Source organism: Notamacropus eugenii, chromosome 4, assembly GCF_028372415.1.
Source record: "Notamacropus eugenii isolate mMacEug1 chromosome 4, mMacEug1.pri_v2, whole genome shotgun sequence".
Taxonomy (NCBI): domain Eukaryota; kingdom Metazoa; phylum Chordata; class Mammalia; order Diprotodontia; family Macropodidae; genus Notamacropus; species Notamacropus eugenii.
Window position 1 is genome coordinate 278,933,427 of NC_092875.1, and position 19,405 is coordinate 278,952,831.

The 19,405-nt window shown below is 36.8% G+C and overlaps 1 long non-coding RNA gene and 1 pseudogene across 1 annotated transcript in view; both read right to left on the minus strand.

Annotated features, from left to right (window-relative positions):
* Positions 1 to 18,446, minus strand: part of LOC140501267 (uncharacterized) — a 133,260-nt gene extending 114,814 nt beyond the window's left edge. Inside the window, exons 1-2 of the long non-coding RNA XR_011966119.1 lie at positions 18,141 to 18,446; positions 16,178 to 16,305 (exon numbers count right to left, since the gene is read on the minus strand). This is a non-coding gene — a long non-coding RNA (uncharacterized lncRNA). The remainder of the gene's footprint in view (positions 1 to 16,177; positions 16,306 to 18,140) is intronic.
* LOC140498743 (small ribosomal subunit protein uS13-like) lies at positions 2,933 to 5,449 on the minus strand (annotated as a pseudogene).
* Positions 18,447 to 19,405: the final 959 nt, after the last annotated feature.

Consider the following 19,405-nt stretch of genomic DNA (forward strand, 5'->3'; position numbering starts at 1 on the left):
GTTGAGTATTGTTCTTTCTACTAGGAAATAAGAAATACAGGTAAAGGGGTATAGAAAGTTATTTGGCCCTATAGGACAAAAGAGAAGATGGAGACAAGGGCAGAGATGGATGATAGAAGAGAGAGCAGATTGGTGATAGGGGCAATTAGAATGCTTGGTGTTTGGGGGGGGAGGGGACAAAAGGGGAGAAAATTTGGAACCCAAAATTTTGTGAAAATGAATGTTAAAAGTTAAAGAAAGAAAGAAAGAAAAAAGAAAAAAAAAGATGAAACTGGACAATGTTGATATAATTTACCAATGCGATAGAATTTTCTTGAGTTTTTCTATAGCTCCAGTCTTTCTCAATTAATTTTAAATAATATTTTATATTTGTCACAAAATCCCATGATTTATAATTAATTACTCCCAAACATATGTACTTATGTCTAACCATTTTGTAGTAGATATGCATCTTATTACACACTTGTTAAACTTTAATAAAAGAAATGTTGGCAATCTATTGCCATTTCATTCACATGCCACAATCTTACTAAACCTAAATTAAATCCTTATTTGAGACACTTAATTCAAAATGTGACTGTTTTCTCAAATGAAGTACTAAGTCATTTCCCTACACTGCATGCTCTAATTTGTGATTGTGGTAGGTTCTAAAAACATATGGGGACCAACTGGGGCTATGTTTGGGGATCTTCTGTGCAGCAATATGAGAATAGCTCTTATTTTGCTGATTTCTCCACAAGACACTGATTTAAAGCTCTTCAATTATCCCTCCATCCTCCAGGTTTTAATTGCATGTCCCCCTTCATTTTATCAGATGAGTTTCATGTGATGAGCATATTGGATGAGGTTAGTTAATCTGTCCAGAGACTCTATGATCTTTAAAAAAGATCAATCCTTTCCTCATAATTTACAAATTGTTCCCTGATATCAGACACCATCAGGCATGTTATTTCCATATTGCCATAAACACAAAAGCAAAAATAGATATGAAAGGTAAGAGGCCTTTTCAACATGAAAGGGAAAGCAAGGTTGATGTATCCTTTGGTCGTGATATTTCTTTCTTTTTTCTTTCTTTTTTTTTGGCAAAGGATACAATAATACAAGTATCTTCCTGATTGATTAAAGTATTGAAGTGCATTCTTTGGTTCATAAATAATGCTCTATTACTTTTCTTCAAAGACAAGTAAACCTTGACAGACTGACCTTTTTCAGGGCAAGGAGTTGTTTCAGTGCCATAAATTATACTGTAAAACGAGTGGAAATGCTACTGAGAAGTGTGTGACAAAATAAGATTAAAGATTACTACACACAAAAGATTGTTGTTTTATTAATGGAGACCTGTCAGGGAGATGAAAAATTCTTAGCTTTTTACTGGATACTGAGATCATGTCAAAAGGAAAATTATGAAGGCATTTTCGAAAAAAGTAACAAAATGTGTCAAAATAACAATATCCTGATTAGATTTTCTTTTCTTCTGTAGTATATTTTACCTAAAACAATTTTGCTGATTCTCCAATGAGCTTATAGCAGCCACAGTCATTTGCTTACAAACCTAGAGGATGCTGCAATCTACTGGCTTGGGATGTTATGTATGCAGGTGTAGAAAGATTACAAGAGAGACACTTAGCTGCCACAGAAACGCAGGCAGCTTCTTTGTTAGTTGGATATGTATTGCCAGGAGGAGAAAGCATATGGTAATTTGAAATCCATTAATTTATCCAGCAGTTGCTCAATCTGACAGAGCCATCCATGTCACTTTGTGGGGAAGAAAAACAACTAGGCAGTGACTCAAGTCATAAGAAGTGCCGAGTTCTCTTTAATGGTATATTGAGAATTGCTGGTCCAACACATTTATCAATCAGTAAAGGAAATTCCCCAAATTAGTCACTAAGAGAAGTTGACTCAAAGAATTGAGTAATATCAGAAGGAAATACATCTAATGATAAATTTCTGTGGACAAATCAATTTCATCTTACTTGGATCTATGTTACGTGGTGCTTGTAGATGCAGGATGACTAGAAAAGGGAAAATAAAGTCTGAATGTAGCAAGCAATGAAGCATTCAGAAATTTTCTTGAAACTTGATCTGAAATATTTCACTTAAATAAGAAAAAAAGACTACCATTGTTTGGCAAAGCATATAGTCAATGTGACAAGTAGTCATAAGTCACTCATCATCTTTAGGAGGAGATATCTTGACTGCTTTGCAATACATCACAGTCTGTTAGAACCAACCACAGGGCAGCAGTATTACTCTCCTAGAAATAATAAAAGCGAGTGGATCCTAATCTTTCCTACCCCTTTAAAGCATGAAAAACTTCGCAAATACCAGAGAGCCAAGTGACTGTGCAATCAGGTCACTTTGTAATGAACATCTGATAAGTCAAATGATTGTATCAGTTTGGTTTGCATCCATGCATGGACTTCCCTAGACTGGTCTGTTAGGATATTTTAATTAACATTTCTACTGAACAACATGGAAAAGTAATGAAGGTCCTTTTCCATGTTGATGTACCTTCTTTCTATGTAATATACAGTATACTCTTTGTTTCAGCTAGCCCATGATACTCTTGTGAGGCATGTGAAGGCAGCTAGGTGGAATGATGGATAGAGCAATTGGCTTGGAATTAGGAAGACTCACTTTCATGAATTCAAATCTAGCCTCAGACACTTACTAGCTGTGTGACCCTGGGCAAGTCATTTAACCCTGTTTGTCTCAGTTTTCTAATTTGTAAAATGAGGAGAAAAGGATATGGAAAATTATCCAGTATCTTTGCTAAGAAAACCTCAAATGGGATCACAAAAAAATCAGACACCACAGAACAGCAAAAACATATGCCCCATGTATATATTACATTGTCATTTTAAAAGATTATCCCAATTTTTTGCTTTTGGGCAAATGTCCAATAGATTTCATGGGACAGACAAAAGTTTTCTGAATATATGTTGTGTAATGTTCACAGAACAGAGGAACTGCACCTTAAATCTAGAGCTATAAGGAACTTCAGGGACAATCTGGTCCAATCCTCTCACTTATATGTCAGGAAACTGAGGACCAAGGAGGTTAAGCAACTTACACAGGTGGTATCAGAAGTTTGATTTGAATCTCTGCCCTCTGACTCCAAAAATAGTATTCTTTTTTATCTTCCTTAGTCATATAGTCCATTTATCTGCACTCTGAGAATAAAATATTTCATTGGAGTTTATGACTATCCTAAGGACACGGGGAGCCCTTAGGATGAATATTGAAAGACTGGCAAAATCTTCAACTATAATGAGAATAAATGGGTCAGAACAACATTGTTGATTCCAAATGAAGTCATTTGGGATTGAGGAATGAGGCAGCACCATTATCTTAGAAAATAATGATCACAAAATCACTGAATCACAGAATTTGAAAGTTGACAAAAGTCTCAGCAGTAATTTAGTCCAATGGATACATGAAAGGAATCTCTACTATATCATACCTGTTTTTTTTCAGATAGCCCATTCTACTTTTGACCAGCTGTAATTTTATCATTTTATCAATCCTAAATTTCCCACTTTGAAATTTCCTCCTTTTGACCCTGGTTCTGCCCTATGGACCCACAAAGAGCAAGTTCCACTTTACAACTATCCAAATACTTAAAGATAGCTTATCATGTCAATTAAATGGTCATTGCTTGTGTTGTGTGTTATAGTTTTTCCCCACATATCTCTTCACTGATAGTTAGAAAGTTCAATTTTACACTGCTCTCTCCCTTGTCCTAACACGACTCATTGCTTTCCAAATCCTAACATTGAATTATTGCTACCATCTACCTTTTCTGCTCCTATGATACAGAATATTACTGGAGGAAACTGTATAAGAATGCTGATGGTGGCAATGCATATCCAGTGTTATCTATAACCTCACCTCTGAATGCCAATCTTTTTTCATCTCCCCTCATCCACTTTCTTTAGCACTCTTCTCAATGTCTGTTTCAAATCTCCTTAAGCCACCATACCACCACCTTTCAATTGAACACCTCACTCTATATTTCACTGAAAAGAAAAGGAGAACATCTCTGGAAAAATCATTCTATTCCTTAATTCTACATTTGAAATCACATTAACATTATCCCTTGCTCACTTCTCCTTTGCTTCAGTCTTAGAGGATTGGATGGACCTCCTTTTTACTTGTGTTTGCCCTTCCACTTGCGCCCTTGAAGCCAAAAGCTTCCTATGTTCTCCAGAAATCTTAATCAATCCCTGCATCCTTCTTACTAATTTTCCATCTCTCCTCTTCTACAATTTCCTTCCTCATAATCTTTAGGAAAAATGCCAAACCTGCCCAAATCTCCCCCATCCTAAAACAAAACAACAATGACAACAAAAACCTTCACTTGACCTTGTTTTCTTGTGAGGTTCCCAGTCTATATTTCTACTCCCTTCCATAGTCAAGCTCCTAATAAAAAGTTGTCTACATTCTTGTCTCCATTTTCTCATCTCCCACTAATTTTCATTACCATTTGCATTTTGTCTTCTGACCCTACCATTCAGATGAAAATGCTCTCTCCAGGTTTACCAATGATCTCTTTATTCTTTTTTGTTGTTATAAACTATTTATTAATAGGCAAAGCCAGTGAAGTTGTTTACTTCTTCTTGGACATACCCACAGTATAACCCCTGTGGCCTGTAGTCTTGGTGTTCTGGCCTTGGAATGGGAGACCCCAGAAGTGCTAAAGCCCACGATGTGCCAGAATCTTCTTCAGTCACTCCAGATCTTCACAAAGCTTATTGTCCAGATCATTGGCCAGAACCTGGCTATATTTTCCATCCTTTACATCATTCTGCCTGTTAAGAAACCAATCTGGAATCTTGTATTGCTGGGGATTCTGTATGATGGTGAATATCCACCTCATCTTCAGTGAGCTCACCAGTCCTTTTGGTAAAGTCAATGTCTACTTTCCTCAGGACTACATGAGTATATCTTTCACCCACACGCTTGATGGCTGTGATAGCAAAAGCTATTTCCCACTGTCTATCAATGTTGGTATTCAGCACTCTCAAAATGTGTTTAAATTTCTCAGGGATCACAAGAGACACATCTGCAATGGCAGCGTGAGAGTTTTCTCTGGAAGAACTGATGTCTTTATTCTTAAATGGTCTTTTCTAAGTCCGCATCCTTCTTGACTACTGTACAACATTTGGCACAATAGACTATGCACTCCTTATGAACACTGTCTCCTCACTGGATTGAGTTTTTGTGTCTATTTTTTCGAGGTTTTTCTTTGTTCCTTTCTGACTCCTCAGTCTCCTTTTTAGTGTCATTATCCATGTCCTACCTCCAATAAGAAAGTGTGCGCCAGAGTTGTATCCTGGGACCTGTACTCTTCACTTTCCACAGAATCTGTTATTTATCTCACCCATTCCCATGGTCCAACTATAACCTTTTTGAACATATCTCCTAAATCTACACATTCAGCCATCTTAAATCTAAAAACTTCTCACTGAATAGCTCCATTCAAATGTCCTTGAGGCATCTTGATTGATCAAATTTATCAATTTTTCCCCTAAACCTGCCCCTTGTCTTAATTACTCTATTATTGTCAAGGGAACAACCATTCTTCTAATCATCATGACCATCAATATATTTATTTACTGGCTAAATATAGGAACACACAGAATGTTTTGGATATGACCAGGAATGAACATTCTTATGTCTCTAAAAAAGTATATGTGCATTGTGTGCATATATATCTGTGTATGTGTATTTCCTATACATATATATATATATATCTTAAACATATACAGTTAATATATATGTATGTATAAACACACATGCATATACCAATAAAGCCTGTTTTTATTTATTTGTGAATTCGTCATCTTATTCCTAGAATATGAAGTCCTTGAGTGAATGGGAAGTCTCACTTAATTTGTATTCTAATTTCCTAGCACAGTTCCTGGCAAACAATATATTCTCAATAAATATTGTTGATAGATCCCTTAAACTCAAATATTCTAGTACTCCAGTGTATTCCATTTTCTACCATTCCCGGCCCTTGAGGGAAGACAGCAAGGGAACCAGCTAGCTGACTTTCTTACGCTACAAAGAGACTTCCCCATGTACATGGATTCTTATACTTCCTACTATACCCAATCTGCTTCAGGTGAAAAAAGGAACTGTGCATGTCCTCTGAGGTAAGGCTACATTGGAATAACTTCCATCTATGCTAGTACAAGGCAAATTCCACATCTTGTTGCCATCCTGATGTCCCAATCATGATGTGAAAAACCCATGGTGAGAGGAAAAATGACACATAACCCCCCATCCTTGACCTCAGACCTTGTATCTTATTCTGTACCTGCCCTTTGAGGGAAGAGAAAGGAGAAAGATGGTAGCGTAATTTCCATCTTCTACTGTGCTATTTCCTGGTTAATATTCAGCCTTCGGAGGAAAGAGGAGTAGAGAAATGTAGCCTTCCATTTGACCATCTGACTATGTGCCTTCTATTTCATATTGTACTTGTCTCTAGCCCAATGTCTAGCTTTCCTTGGGAAGAAGAGCAATGCTTTCCAATCAGTGGTGAACATTCTCACATCTGGACATACCCTACATATCTCAGTGATTCTGAAACCCTGTAGGTCTCATCATTCAAATCCCATATCCCCAACCCCCATCATCTGATTCCTTATTCCAACCCCTTCCACCCTCCATTCTCTGAGTACCAAGCTTTCTCAGGCATAATCCATAATTCGTGATGTGTGTCAGCCTACTCACTGTGTGCATCTATGTTTCCCTTTGTTTGATACTCTTTGGAGACTGTAGCCATACAAAAGCACCCCACCATGTCCACCAAAATAAAGAAAATGTTTTCCTGCAGTTCAGATCCTTTTAAGCAATGGCAGTTTAGGGAAGCAGGGAATTTTTCGAATTTTTCTTCATTCAAGTAGCAATTGAAGGAAGTATATGTGAGACAACTCTCAATATAAGCTATTCCCCAGGCCTAGAATGTCCTTCCTCATCATCTTCACCTCTTGGACTCCTCGGTATTTTTCAAGACTCATTTAAAGTTTTATGTCCTTAAATGGAACCTTTCCTGTCAGTTGATATTGTCCCATTATCAAAAGAAAAGAGAAAGGAAGAAAGAAAGAAAACTGAAGGAAGCAAAGAATGAAAGAAAGAAGGAGGGAGGGAGGGAAGGAAAGAGGGAAGAAGGAAGGGAGGAAGAATGCTTTATTTTATATAATATATTTGAATTTATTTTTTTATACATTCACTGTTTACATACAGTAGAATGGAAGCTCCTTGAGGGTAATGTAGCTCTAGGACCTAGCCCTGGTAAGTACATACTAAATGTTTATCAGATTGTTTCCTGTACCATAGCCCTGAAATCCTGAGATCTTAGAAAACTTGTATGAATGCTGCTTAGTTATTTTTTTAGATTGGCAGTTCCACATGAAAGTACAAAAAAAAATGGGTTTTTCACCAGATTGTGAAAATCTATTTTCATCGGTATTTTTAACTGTGCCAGTGACTAAGTCCCATTATCTGCTACTATGAAAATTAGTTCATTTCTGCTAGTAAATTTGCCCTTCCAGAAAGTGTTGAAGGTGAAAAGTATACTCTGGGCTTTACAACATTGCATGGTGATCTGCATGGAGCACATGGTTCCCCCTCAGGGATATAGCAAGGTACATAGAGAGAATTAATCTCCCCTCATGACATTTCTTTGCACCTAAAAAATGAATAGCAGGTATTATGTGATCCAAGCACTACAAAAAGCAGGCAAGAGAATAGCAGAAACAGCAAATGTCTCTGTGCTAAATTCAGATGCAAAATGGTCCCATTTAACCATAGAAGCTCCCTGAGAATCTAGCATCAAGTAGAATAAACAAAAAAATTCCAGCAATTTTTGACATCTGTCCAAAAGGCCAAACTGGTATTCCAAGTCAAAGGAACTGAAAGTATAGTAATTTCATTGTCTATGTGTCTAACTGGATGTTACTGAATTTTTTTGACATTTTATAATTTGGTCATGATCATTTTTCATGTATATTAACCATTAATCACTTTGTTAGCTTCATCATGAGAAAATAGGGAGATGAGCAGCAGTAAAACAATACAATCTCAGCAATTTAAAAACAAGGAAGAAGATTTGTAGACAGAAGAGGTACATTTTAATCCAGCTTCTGATGCTAACTACCTGTGTGACCTTGGACAATCATTTCACTTTCTTGGGCCTCCATTTTCCCATCTACAAAATAAGGAATTTGTGCTTCTCTTTTACAGAGGTTGGGAGTTCCACATGTGTAGAACATTTCATGTAATGTCAAAAAAATGTATATAATGCTTGGTTTTACTGATACCCCAAACCCCTTCTTCATCCACTTTTAAAATTATTTGTTATGAGGGAAGTGACTGAGAAGTAGGAGAGAGATATAGAGGGAAACTCAGGCAATGCTTTAAAAACAAAACAAAGGATATCGATGAAAATTTATTATAAAAATCTGTTCATTGAAAAAGATGTCCTCTGACGTCCCATCCAGATTTGTCTATGTTCCTATGATCACATGATCATATGATTTGGGTCAACAACTTAATCCTCACAAATCAATGGTAAGTATCCAAAAGCCTAAAGGAAAAGTATATCTTTAAAGTTGAATAAAAAAAGACGTGTTTTAAAAGGAATTGCCTAGAAAGCATTGATAATAAAAGGCCCTCATAGTTTCATCAGGAATGAGTTATGATCTTTTTCTTCTTTTGGTAAAGCTTCTAAATTAATAAGTCAGGGAAAAGCTATGGGTAGAATGTAGCTGAACATTTGATAAAATATCTCATTATTCTTGTCAAAAAGTTGGAGAGATAGCCACTGTCTGTGTTATATTGCAATTAAATGAATTCAAAATCAGTTGGATGAATATCCAGACTAAGTCATTGTTGATAGTTGAAAATCAAGTTGGAAAAAGGTCACTACTGAAGTGCCTGGGGATCTGTTCTTCTCTCTATACTATTCAAATGAACATATATTCAGTTATTTCTATAAAGGCATAGATAATATGCTGCTTTTCAACTTCAAAGAAGACAAAATTTGGAGATATAAGACATTGAGATTCAGGATCCAAAATGATCGACAGCCTAGTATATTAAGCCAAGTCTACATAAATAAAATTGAATAGGGATATATGTATTTAATGTCATGGGATAAATTTAGAGTTTGATGGGACTTCAGAGATGATTTAAGTTCAACACTTCATTCTTACAGATGAAAATGAGACCTAGACAGGTTTTGTCATATACTCAATATCATAAAGGTAGTAATTAAGCTGGGGTTTAAATCCTAGATACTGTCACATACCCTTGCCTCTATTGAAAATGGTTTTAAAAAATTAACTTCAAAAGTACAAGAAGGAGGAGATATGGTTATACATAAGTTTGTCTGGAAAAAAAAATTTATGAAGAAAGGTAGTACACTACAAATTCAATACTAGTCAAATGGTCAATGAGTCAATAGTCAATTAGTCATTGCATGTAAACTTAGTTTCTAAGAGTTGTATGTATAATTAGCAGATACCTAGTGGCGCAACATTGGGGAGCAAAATGACAGCTTTATCATTGGGGGAGGAGAAGGGGATAAGTTCATAGGAGTACATTAACAATTAAGTGGAAGAACTGTGAAGATCAGTTTCACCTATTTCACAGTCTTGTTCAGAGTTCACCCTGAAGGGCAAGCATTTTAGTCTGAAGTGATTTTCATAAGCCTAATAATATCATCAAGGACAGGAATATGAAACTTAGGTGGCAAATAAGATTGTCCTGGGCTTAAGGAAAAGAAAACAAAGATAGAGTAGGAAAAGTTGTCTACTGCATTTCTTTTCGTATCCTTTTATTCCCTCCCTTTTAGTGTTTGCTCTTCCAACATCCTCAGAGACCTGTCCAAGGTTCTCTTCTGCTCTCAAGTATCTGTTAACTAATCCTTATTATGTTTTCTATTGGTGATTGCCACATCAATACTCTCACAGCTGCTGTAATTTTTTAGTGAATGGAGATTCCTGAAGATGGAAAACCTTTGGTGGAATGTAAGGAGATGGGGCTGATATTTTTGGTCAGGTAGTTTCTTATTAAGCCTCTTAAGTAATTCCTAGGACTAAGTGACTTTGAAAGGTACTGTTTGACCCGGGATGTGTACTTATAGTGGACAAAAGATGAGTTCAAATCTTGCCACAGATACGTTTCCTCACTAACCTCCACATGCCAACACACACACACACACACACACACACACAATATCCAACATTAACTTCCCCTCTTCACCCTCCTTCATGGATAAATCATTTAGCCTTTCAAAATTTTAGATTCCTTAGCTATTAAATGGGGGAAAGGAGTTTAACAGCATTCAAACCACTTTTCTCACTTATTGTGAGGAAAACATTTTTATGAAGTTAGAAATGCAATATAAGTGCATTAGTATTATGGTCATCAGCATCCTGAAAGTAGAAGTTATATTTTTCAAATCTGTCTATCCATCTATCTATCTGTCTGTCTGTCTATCTGTCTATCTGCCTGTCTATCTGTTTGTTGATTCATTTGTCTATCTCCATTTATCATTTATCTATGTCTATCATTTATCTAAATCTATATCTTCTGTCTCTGTCTAAATGATCTATATATTTATCATCTATCTATATCTGTCACCTATTTATATCTATTATCTATCTATATCTATCTATTTTATCATCTACCTATCTAATCTTTTATCTGATTCCATTAGGATATAAACTATTTGAGGGCAAGAGCTTTTTTTTCCTTTTTATTTTCTAGCATGTAACATCATTTCTTAAATGTAGTAGATGCCTAATAAATGTTTGCTGAATTGAACTATATGTAGTCTCTACATTTCTGGGACTAAAATAAACGTTAGAATCAGTTTCTTTGCCACATGTTAAACATACCCTATTGCAAAGATTCTCTGAGAAATTATTGTGTTCATCTTTATAGTGAAGTAGGTTTCTTCTTTTTGTAAAAATAAGCACTTGATTTGCAAAGGATTAAAGGGGAATACATTTTAATAATAATTTTTTTTAAGTTGGTGACATTTGGCTGTGAAAGCCATCATCCCATGTAAGCAAATTCTATGGAGCCACAGTATTTTCATTTGATTATGAAGAATCTAATTTTATATTCCTTTTAAGCTCTTGCCTATTAACATTTTGGAGTAAAACAGTCAAATAAGTGTTGATAAATATGTATGGTAGGATCAGAAATATGATTCTTTCTTGTGGGAATTATCTATCATACTTGTATCCTTGCCAGCTAAAGATAAAGGTATGCTTTCTGACACATTCCCCATGATGGATTATACAACAAACATTAATATCATTCCCATCCCATTTTGCTTCTTTCTGTCACAGCTAAGTAACTCCACTGAGCTGACCAAGAGAGTGGCAGAATGAGGAAGGGTATCCCAATTGTTTGGACCCTCAATTTGTTGGCATCTTAAGAGCAGCTCTGCTCAGCTTTAGCTGAAGCTGTAAAGCTATTTGCTGAGGGTCCCAGGAATGGTAGCTCAGCTCTTGGCTACCCTGTGGCCATCTTCTTTGCTTCTGAGCAAAGCTTGGGGATTCACACATTCAAGAAGAGTATATATAGAGAGAGTCATAGAACTGGAAGCTGGAAGAGTCCCTAAGGACCATTTAATCTGATTCCCTCATTTGTACAGGTGAAAAAAGTGAAACCAGAGAAAATCATCTTATTTTCAAAATCTCAAAATTCACACCCCTTTAAGTGTCATTGTTTGACTGTTATTGTTTGAATACGTGCTTAAATTATAAGTTTCATGAGGTCAGGGATCATATCCTAATTATCACTGTATTTTCTCCATGGTTAATAAAATGCTTTGCAAGTAGCAATCAGTGGATGATGAATGAATGAGCAAATGAGTGACTAGGACAAAGAAAGAAGAACAAAACCCAGGAGTACCCAAAAATTTCTCCCTCTCTTCCAGTTGATTTTCCATCACTGTCAATACTCCTTCTCCCAGCTTCCTGCTACCTGACTGGTAATTTTTCTGCTACCACTCTTGATTTCTTTTCACTGTTGTGACTGCAGTGCTGTCAATGCTATTTTGAAGGCCCAGAAATGTGAATGAAGTGAAACACACAAAAGAGTAACTCAAATACCTATCAAGACTTTCTTTTTTCTTCATTCCTTCCATGTCATATGTCTTCTAGTCCTCATTACCAGATAAGTGAGGGCAAGGGAATTCTTTTCAACTACAGCTGTGTCACTGAGGTCTAGCACCTAGGCCATGTAACTTCACCAAGTTTGAAGGAGTCACTTAGCTGGGAGTGGTTGAGGGTTGGGTGTTTGGGGACAAAGGAGGGAGAGTTACTAATTTTGTCCAAGATGTGGTGAGATCTCTCCAACAAAAGAGCTGATAATGTGTTGAGATGCATTAAAAAAAATTAATAAGACTCCTCAATGGAGAAATATGAAGATATGTCAGTGAAAAATGCAGATACTCCAGAAAATGGTGGCAGCAGCTCAGTGGACAGGAACACACACACACTCATGCATGCACATGCTTGTCCTTCATTTTCAAAGAGGACCAATGACTTCATGGGGTGAAGTCTTGATTTGAATGTGAATTGGTTCTAAGTTAAGACAGTTATGCAAAGTCATCAGCTTCACACTTCCTTCCTGAGTTATTGAAATCCAGTGGCAGGACAAAAGTCAAGCTGTCTTGTCTGGAACATAGTGGATGACCTTGGTGTCTTTGATGTCTCACCAAGTTTAAGCACTCCACAATGTCTGCTTCTGGCACTTTCATGTCTGTTTGAAAAAAAAAATTATTTTTCTCTACTCATTCAGGCAATGAAAGTCTTTACATGCTTGGAGCAGACATTCCCTTGACTCACCAATGGAGAGGTTGGAGGACTGTCAATTACCCTCAACCTCATTTATCCTGTCTGCAGAGATGGTTTACTAGAGTAGAGTCACTGTATATACTACAGCTTCTTGGAGCTACAGGTGAGAGTGAGGTCAAAGATGGAAACTGAAAGTGGATGAGCAGCCCTGAAAAGAGCTTGGAATGCCATCACACCAGGAGTGCTACTCCTTCCTGATCACCCCCAAACACACATAGAGTCACATAGCTAGTAAACATGAGAGGCAATACTTGCACCTAGGTTTTCCTGACTCCAAGCACAGGACTCTATCTACTTTGTCATGCTTCCTCTCAGAAGTACCTTAGAGCTATACATACTCTTAGAGATCATGTAGTCCTACGCTCATTTTGTAGATTAGTAAATTTAGGCTCAGAAGTTATGATTTGCCCAATTAACAGTAAAAAAAGCAACAGGACCAACCCAGATTTAGTGCTCTTTCAATTACATCACAATGTCATGGAAAAGCAACAATGGAAGAAGACTGGTCTCCAGTAAACAATAGCTGCAGAGGTTTAAGGGAGCAGTAGTGACAAGGGGAGTGCCAGGACTTTGCCAAGAGAGCTGAGAGAAATAAAACCAAGAAGCAATTGAGACAGAGCAGGTTTCTGAGAAATGTCCATGAAAGGTGTTCCCATCAAGACTCAATTACCATGAAGTACAATTTGCCTAAAGCATGCTCTCTTTCTTTCAATGGCATGAATGTAAGAGACTCAATCTTTTATGTAAGATGGACTTAGAATGATTATTTTTCTTGTTCAGAAGCAGGTAGTTGGTTCAGTGAATAGTGCACTGGGCCTGAAGTCAAGAAGATCTGAATTCCAATGCATAAAAAATTCAGAAAAGAAAAGATTACTCAGGAGAAAGTGTGTCCAACTGTGCCACAGCCACAGAGGTAAAGAAGATTGAGAATTGAGATATCACCAGATTTGATTAGAGATTGTTGCTAGCATTGAAGATCAACCAATCAATCAATAATTAAGGGCCTATTCTGTGTCAAGCACTATGCAAAGTGCTAGGGATACAAAAGGAGGCAAAAGATAGCCACTGCCCTCAAGGAGTTCATAATCTAAGTGAGAAATTTGAGTTGATAAATGAGATCAGAAACTAAAAATCAAAAGGGAATGAGGAGAAGTGTAAGCAATTGGTATTGATGTTGTTTTTTGAGAGTTTGAAAAAGTAAAGAGATCTATAGAATGATAACTTGAGCAGATGGTAAGGTCATACAAATTTTTTTCCTCTTTTAAGGATGAAGGAGACATATTTGTAAACAGCAGGAAAAGAAGGAATAAATGGAGGGAGGTGTGCTTGAGGGGACAGTCTGCTGAAAAAGACCATAGGAGATGGTACATGAAGTTGAATTGACCTTGATCTAATCAAGGAGAAGGACTATAACATTATTAGAGTCTAGAATAAAGGAACAAGGAGTGAGAAATGATGTTTTGTGATGAAGAAAAAGGAAGAGGAAGGAAATCATAGGACCTGATTTCTATTTTCAATGTAAAGTATTAAGGAGGTTCTCATCTCAAAAGTTGGGGAGGGAGGGAGGCAGATATGTGGGAGGCTTGAGTAGAGAAGAGAATTTTGCATCAACCAAGAATTGAGAATGTGGGATATAGAATGAATTAGACTAGAGTGGAAGGGTAGCCTTGCTCTAGTGAGAATCCATTTGAAATTCAGAACATAAATTTGCAGGAGACCCAATCCCCTCAGTTGTGTGATAACTTCTCATTTCACTTAGTAAGTAAGACACAAGACATGTTGATAGTAGCAGTAATGAAGGCTTATGGTTGTCAAGGCATAAAAGCTGATATCACAAAGGCACAGGATATTCAAAAGTAGATGAGAGTGTGTTGAACTGATTAACTTTATGGTTGAGATAAGTAGGAAGAGAAAAGCAAGAATGACAGATAACCTGAAGAAATGCTGAGAGGAATATTAAAGGGAAGGCTATATTTAGATCATACCAATCAGATGGACAGTTATTCTACTCTAAATGTATGCATGGAAGGATAAAACACCATGTACATTGGTTCCATTTTCATGTTGCATGATAACCACTGTAGAGAACTAAGGCACTCAAACAAACGTGTCCATCTTGCTGCAAAACAAACTTTTTTTCACTCTAAAAATAGAGAATACTTGACCATTATTTTTTGTGTTGATTGTCTTATTAGACAATGATTATTTAGTTTAGGTAAGACTTTGAGACTAAGTCTATGTGACAACAAATATATCAGCTTGAAAATAAAGGAAAACTCAATCACACTTTTTTTTTGTTTCCACTTGATACCAAACAACAAATTTGATTCAATTTTCTTTTCTGATAAATTGACCAATTGTTTTAATGCCATACAGACACCACTTATTTCCATATACTGATGAATAGAAGGAAGAAAGATGAACAATTCTATGTCTACATAATACTAAACAATTAAGCAAGTTGATTCACTTATTCTCAACAAATGTATATGTCAATTCCTTGAGAGAGCAGGGACTGTCTTACTTTTCTGTTGCATCCCTAGTCTTAGTGAAGTGCAATATATACTAAGCACTTAATAAATGCTTTATTCATTCATTCAAACATAATTTAGCCAAATTGATCAGCTTAGAAAAGAAGCATTTGAAATTTAGATAAGAATCTATAACTTTGTCAGCAATGGGGAAGCTCCCAGGATGAAAGCTATACTCATCAATGTGGATCCGTATATTGCAACCAGTCTATGACTTACTAGGTAAGCTCCAGGGAATTGTGTTTATCATCATGTAGGAGGAAAGATTCTTATGCTGAATTTTTCCCTAACTTTGAACAATTATGTTAGTTCTATCTAAAAATCATCTTAGTTTTAACTTTAGGCTTAGTGTATTTCTTTCAGTCTTTGCTTAAAGGCTCTAGTTTTTTTTATTCTTTGAAATCATTGTTATTTGTATCATTTTCATATTCTCTAGATCCTGTTTAAATTCTGTTTAAATTTAAATTCAGTTCTAATCCAAACTGAATAAAGAACTCTGTTAGGGCCTGATATATACTGACTATAACTAACAAACTATCTCGTTTTCCTTATATCCTATTTTTACATTTCAGTGTCATTCTCATGCCAGCTATATCCCTGCATCAAGCTATGCCCCCACATAACTTATATCTAACCCAGAGACCTCAGGCCACAAACTCTATTTGTCTTCTGTGATTGGAAAGATTTCTTTAACCTAGTTTCCTCATTTTAGTTCTAACATGTAAATACATTTTTGCTGAAGAAGAAACTATTTACCTTAATTTTCTTTGAGAGAAGAAATATGCTTCCTTTTTTTCTCTTCTGTAATTAAACTTTTGATCATATCTTCTGACATGGAAAACTCTATTTTAGACTCAGGACAACAGACTTAATTATGACGAACCCTGGAAAGAAGAACATCAAAACCAGCTTGAGGGAGATGTCATTTGATTCCAACGGGTACAAATGGCTTTGTAATTATACCATAGCTGAGCCTGTTGCTAAGTGCAAGGAAGTAACTCACATGGTGAGAGAGAAAAAATGTCTTTCCTTCATTTTTGTTGATGTCATCTCGATACCACATGGCCCAACTGTTAGGCTGCTTCTGCTAACCTTGTTATGCTAAGCATCTAAGGTAATTATAAATTAACTAATCAGGTGAATGGATGAGGAGGCAGAAAACTCAATTTCAGTCCTCCAGAGGGAAGGTTTAAGTTTGTGAATTAGAAGGAAAAGTTGGCATGTAATCCTTATGAGTCACTCTCTGGGAGGCTCCAGGAGCCCAGTTCTGGGAGATGGCTCTGGGATCCTGCTCCAAAACATCTCCTGGGTTTGGAGCCTGGAAAGGAGGAAAAAAAACTGATAGTTTCTGAATAAACAAAAACCTTCCCCAAGATGAACGTTACCCACTCCCAAAATCAGTCTTATTTATTTATCTTCAATCATCAGTCTATATTTGGAATTCCCAGAATGGAATTTGAAGTCATTGGGAATGGGTAGGTTAGAAAAACTTACCTACTCATCGTAACCAGAGCTACAAACAAACAAAATCCACAGTTCGGTCTTCTAAACTAGGTGTTAGAACATCTAATATTTTATTTTGCAAAGATTTTTCTAACACATGGAGAAGCAACAAAACATAGTGGAACTGGTCTTAGGAAGACATGAGTTCAAAAATCACTTTTGAAACACCCTATGGAACCTTGGACAAGTTACTTAACCTCCTGGTGCCCTAAGTACCTCAATAAGACTTTATTAGAGCGTTTGTCTTTCGTTGCTGAAGAACACCATGGCATCAGAGAAATAATGACATGACTTGCACTTGACTTTTTTTTTTTGAGTAAGGGAGGGCTGTGCAGGTCACCAGCCTCACTTCTTCTCCAGAGCCATCTGAATCCAGTGACCAGATATTCATCAGGATGACTGGAGATGACCCAGGATGAGGCAATTGGGGTTAAGTGACTTGCCCAAGGTGACACAACTAGTGAGTGTCAAGTGTCTGAGGTGAGATTTGAACTCAGGTCCTCCTGACTCCTGCACTGATGCTCTATCCATTGCATCACCTATTGGTAGACTTTCCATAAATTAAAAATAAAATGATTTAAAAATATATTTGTGTATATGTGTGTATATATAGACATATATACATATATGTATGCATACATGTATATATGCATATACCTTATATCAATAAAATCACAGGTTCAGTCCCCCTCCCCCAAAAAAGTAGATTTGTATTTTGATAGAGTTACATGTAATATTGTTTTTTGAGGACTGCCATATGTTCACATACTTACTGAAAGAAGGGAACCCACAAAATGTTAAGGGCTATCCTGCTGGCACCCCCATGTCTATTAAGGTGGCAGAACCACTTGAATGTCTCTTCACTTTGTTCATATCACATGTGCAGAGCTGAACTCTACAAAATAACTACATGATTTTCCTCTAGAGAGGTTTAAATGGAATAGTCAACAGATGCGCTATAGAGGACTTCTTAATTCAGTAACAAACATATCACTACCAAAAATGTCTTCTACAAAATGCAGTTAGAATCCTTAGTAATAATCATGAATATAAGAACCACACAATTATTCTTGTAAAGAGAATTGTAATTGTTATGTCTCCTAAAGCCAGTTGTGTCTGCCTGGACATAAAATGCTATAGATTTAGAAGTTCGATCAGGGAGAAGAAAAAAGATATGAACAGGTGAAATCAGACTTGTGATTGCTCCTCCACTCACCAAAAGCGCAGGCTTCTTTTCACTTCTGACCACAGAGATATTTGGGGTCTCAGAGGTCTTGCTCCATTATTTGACAGAGTAGAATCCCAGGAGAGATTCATTTCAGAAAGCTCCTGACTCATGCCTCACAAATTCCAGAGCCCCACCTTCAACCTTCCAGTCGCCTCAGGTCACATACTTCTAATTACACTGACTCCTTAGCTCCTCCTGTGTGGCCTCCAAGCAGGAGGCAATGCTTATCCTCATTGCAGGCTCTATCAAGCATAAGTCATTCTAAAATGAAATAAAAAGTTTGAGCCCATTAATAAACACAAAGTTAGCCATCCCCTCAATCCAGTGTACACAACTCAATAGGAAGAAGGGAGGGGGGATAATCAAGTTTTATAGAGTTCTTTCCTTTCTCATTCATTTCTCATTCATTCCTTCTCATCTCATTCATTCTCTGCAACTTCCTTTTGGCATATAAGCTTCAATTTTCAAGAATAGTTTAGCAAATATGTATCTTGAGTACTGTAAACCAAGATGGACAGATGCATCACAAAATGTTCCTTTTTTTGCCCAGGAAAACATGATAAAATCAACACATGTATTTGCCTCTCTAGAAAAGTTACAGTAGCCCTTCCATTCAACAGGTGCCTCCCTTAGTGTTCTGTCTTTATTTACAGCAAGGAGGTCAAGATCAATAAGATTCAGTTCCTTCAGTAATATATCCAGTCACAAGAAGGAAACCTCACATGTAGAGTACCAACAGCTAAGTTAACCATAACATAAAATGTCTAAAATCTGTAGGATACTTTTCCTCTACAAGCCCCTTTTTTGGTACTCTGTCGCTGACACAGTAGAAATGCCATTCTGTGGTTTTCTTTTAGCCAAAAAGTTCATGACTGAATGGTCAGGTTACTGGTGATGAGCCACTGTGTACTTAATTAGATTGCTCCTAACAAAGTACACGTATGATTGCCAGGACTGGATCCAAAGCCTTTCTAGTATGATAAAATTTGTCAGAACTAGCACCTTTAAGAATTTTGCTTGGGGGGGGGCAGAGCCAAGATGGCAGAGTGGACAAACACATGTGCTCCCGTGCTTCCCCCACAGCCCACAAAATATCTGTAAAAATGACTCTCAACAAAGTCTAGAGCAGCAGAAGCCACAGAACAATAGAGCAAAAGAGGTTTACAGCCAAAGGTAACCCAGAAGGCAGACAGGAAAAGTCTATATCACGGGATGCAGAGCAGAGTGGAGCACAGCCCTGGCCACACAGCACT